Raw genomic sequence first — 4,798 nt, forward strand, 5'->3', positions numbered from 1 at the left:
GGGGGGGGGGACGGTTACAAGAAGAAGGGGTGTAGTATTAAAGAGGAAAGGAGGATCTTAAACAAACAGAGAGAGATTAGAACTTACGAGAAGAGGCATACTTCGGGGAGAAAACTAAGAAGCGAGGAACAATTCGAAAAAGAAAACGTCAATTAAGTAAAACTGACAGCGTGTCTTTAACGGCCATTTTGGGGATTTACAGAAGAAAACACATCCTTTGATTTTTTTCAAGTTGCGGCAGTGCATACACAGTTACGTTAGGTTCAGCAAATCAGATCACAACCATATCCCCAAAAGCTTTTTATTTGGACGTTATATTCAACCAATATACTTTTCTCAATTTCAAATCACTTTCTAGAGTGGTAATGCACGTCGACAGGGGAAAGATCCGAAGAACGCACGGTCGGTCGTCGACTGAGGTGGTGCAACACAGGTAAGAACTGGTCGAAAGGGCATTTACAAAAGCCATCGGCAAAAGGAACCAGCACCGGCCAACAGTAAGTGATGGTGGCAAGAAATGGTGGCAGGAGGAGCACAGGGGCAGTAAAAAATGGCGAGGAGTACGCATGAGAGCCTCCGATGTGAGGATATGGTGACAGCGAGCGGCGATATGTTATAAAAGGCATTCCATAATAGATTGCAGATGAGGCACTAAGGACGCATGATTAAAGCCAGTGGAGGGCGAAGGAGGGAGGGAACCAGAGGTGAGGATGGATGAGATGCGCTGCCGAGGTACGGTGAGGTGAGGGGATAATCCTTCGAGAGGGAGGTGCTATGATTGCCAACACTTTGATTCGCAAAATGCATATTGTTAGCGATGATTAACCTTAAACAACGATAAATAATAAGAAAAGGATGCCACGTGAAGAATTCAAATAGTTGCCAACACTTTGACACGCACAATATATACATATTGTTACTGATGACAGACGTAATATTATCGATAAATAGTATGAAAAGGTAGGGAGGTTGGCAAAGAAGCTGCCAGGTGAGGATTAAAATGGTTGGCAATACTTTAATACACAGAAAACACTGTACAGTATGCTAATTTCTGCAACATGGAATATAGAAAGTAAATAACTTAATAAGATACGAAGGCAAGAAAAGAAACGAAAATTACTAAACAAGAGTTCAAACGATTGCCAACACTTCGATCCACGGAATGCATTTCAATACCGATGGTTATAGTGCAAACGAAATGCCAATCGTAAATGGCAGAGTAAGGTAGCGTGTGTGTAGGGGCGGGGTGGGGGGAGGGGTTGCAAAGGAGCTCGAGTTGCTAGTTAAGAACGGTTGGAGTGATTAGCGGCTGTCAGCAAGGGGAGCGATGGTTGACATGAGGTTGGTTGACATGAGGAAAGATTTACCATTAGGCAGGTTGACAAGATGAAGGAAAGGGCAGAAGCAACAGGAAAAGAGGAATAGGTATGGAAACGGATAAGAGAGAATTTTTAGACAAGACCGTTAGTTATGTGAACCAGGGAAAGGATAGGACTAAACACGAGGATGATATATATACATATATATATATATATATATATATATATATATATATATATATATATATATATATATATATATATACATTTTCATACACATGTATGTATATGTATACATATTATATATAAGTATGTTTGTGTGTGTATATCTGTGTGTGTGTGTGTGTGTGTGTGTGTGTGTGTGTGTGTGTGTGTGTGTGTGTGTGTGTGTGTGTGTGTGTGTGTGTGTGCATGTAGAACATATCTGCGTGTATCTACGTGCGTATACATGTGGATGTGTATGTGTGTGATTGTATGTGAATGCATACATGCCTGAGTGCGTGCGCGTGAGTGCGTGCATAACCAAAGAGCCAAACAGAGCATAGGAGGCATTCAGGAGCCGCGCCCGACCTCCCTCGCCCTCGGCAATCTCCCCCAGAGTAACCTCTCGGAGATTTACACGAGTTGAACACAAGTAATCCTATCCCCTGCCTTGTCCCCTCGCACCTGTCCCCTCACTGCCACACCCTGCCAACAAACAACACAGTCCAGATACCTGGTTTGTGGGCAAGGGAAGGGGGTGGGGGGGGGAGAGGGATGGGTTTAACGGCAACCCCTTTCCTTACCAACCGCTGTGCCCTCGCCCGCGCTTACCCAAAACCCACACTTGTAACCTCATTTTCCCACAAGCTGTTCCCTCGACTCCATTTTTTTTTTCTTCTTCTTCTTCATTCACTTACTTTTTTTCTTTTTGTTTTTCTTATTTTTTTTAGTCTCTCTTCCTCTTAACTCACCGTCGCAGCTAATATTTCTTGTCTTCCCTCACGTGTGTTATTCTTGTCTCTCGTTATTCTTCATCCCGTCATTTGGGCAATTCTCTCTCGCTTTTCTTCCTTCTTTTACGAAAATAAATTCCAAGTCCCTGGTTCTTTCTTACGCGTTGGGGGCAAAGTGATGACATGAGGATGAAAGTGAGTAAGTGAATGCGTATGATATGATGTGATAAGTAGTAAATAAATGCGTATTGTAAAGACGTGCAATATACATGGTAAATAGGTATGATATGCGTATGATATATGCAATAACTGTCTATGATATGATAAACGGTAAGTGCGTATGACCGAAAAAAAAGGAAGAAACAAAGACGAGAATGAAGGTGATAACGAAAACGCTTCGTAGTAAATGCGTATAATAGGACTCGCCTTTCACCCCCGACGACTCCTGAATGAGCAAGGGATACTTCAGGAGTCATTAAAGATTGCAGACTGAAAGAACACTATCCCCTTCGCAGGAGGAAGTGATAAAACCCAGAATTAGATAGATACGGACGCAAGCAAACTTCACATTAACAGTATCAACAATCACCCAACCAGCCATACGCCAAACAAACTTAACAAAAAAAAAGAAAAGAAAAAGGCCATAAAAAGAAGCCAAACGCGGCCTAAAACATACAAGAATACGTGTAAGGAAACGCAAGTACATACACAGTTATCAAGCCTCCGTCATCAGCACTGATCAAGGCGGTATGAAGCCACCTGTAAACACACGTTCCTATGATCTTTAATGGAAGCATATATGTGTGTGAGTCATGTTGCCTCTATCGCAAGGAAGACACGTGGGTTTCCGTGGGTATGTTGCATCGCCTTTGACTTGTATGTTCAAGCACACTTAGGTTCCGTTGCTATGTTTTCCTTGCCTGGGGTTAGTGGTGGCTGCTTCGTAATGACGGACAGTCATAATAGATATGGTGATGATAGTGATGGTGATTATAGTAATAGTGATTGTGATACTACTACTATTTCTAATAACAATAATGATAATAATGATAATGATAATATTATTACCAATAATGATGATAATAATAATACCAATAATAATGATGATAATAATAATTAAAATAATGCTAACGGTAGCATAAATAACAATAGTAATGACAACATTAACAATAACAACAACAATAATGATAATAAAAATATTGACAATATCAATAATAGTAACAACAACAACAATATTAATGATTACAACAAAAACAATATGATGGTAATGATAATGATAATAATAATTATTATTATGATATCTATAATAATTATGATATTAATAATGATAATGATAATGACAATAATAACAATAAAGAAAAGAATAAGAATAATGATAATAATGACGATAATAACAACAATAATAATGATGATGATAATCAAAACAAAAACAATAGCAACAACGACAACACAACCAACAATAATGATAACAATAATAACTTTAAAAGTTGAAATGTCATGATAAGTTCAAGCCTTTGTGCAAATTTATCTGCAACTGATCGCCTGGTGTGGCTAAATAGATATTAAATAGATACATGGCCTTATCGAAGAAAAAATACAAAAACAATCAGTATATGAGATAAATCAACATGCAAATCATTCATTCCAACTGTCAGTTGACATGTTCGTTGGGCATGTCACAGCTCATTGCAATCTTAGAGGTATACGCCCCGCGCACTCTAGTAATATGCGGAGTTATATTGGATATCATGTCATTATTAATGCAGTTTGCCAGGATTTCTCATAAATAGCACAACTGCGTCTATTCCGATCTAATTGTCTATGTACGCGTGTACATACTTGTTTGCGTGTTTGTGTATGAGTACAAACACACACACACACATACACACACACACACACACACACACACACACACACACACACACACACACACACACACACACACACACACACACACACACACTATATATACATATATATATATATATATATATATATATATATATATATATATATATATATATATATATATATATATATATACATACATACACACACGCACACACACACGCCCATAAACGAAATAAAAAACAAACTTCCGTTTCAACTTGATACCCACTAAGCTCAACAGACAAGCTACCTAAGCTAACACAATCATGCATAAACACTTCCTTGCGCAACAGCCATATGTAAACACTGGTAAACATTTACCCATACAACCAAATAAACACGGAGCACATGTGTATATAAGCCCACATTTAGTCACACACACACAAAGAAAGACGCACATATAGAGTGAGTGAGAGGGAGAGGGACATAGAGAGGGAGAGAGAGAGAAGGAGAGAGAGAGAGAGAGAGAAACACACTCACTTGTATATATATATATATATATATATATATATATATATATATATATATATATATATATATATAGAGAGAGAGAGAGAGAGAGAGAGAGAGAGAGAGAGAGAGAGAGAGAGAGAGAGAGAGAGAGAGAGAGAGAGAGAAAGACAGAGAGAGAGAGAGAGAGAGAGAGAGAGAGAG

The sequence above is a fragment of the Penaeus japonicus genome, unplaced genomic scaffold (genome assembly GCF_977035675.1).
Source record: "Penaeus japonicus unplaced genomic scaffold, GWHDUDI00000001_assembly GWHDUDI00000006, whole genome shotgun sequence".
Lineage (NCBI taxonomy): Eukaryota > Metazoa > Arthropoda > Malacostraca > Decapoda > Penaeidae > Penaeus > Penaeus japonicus.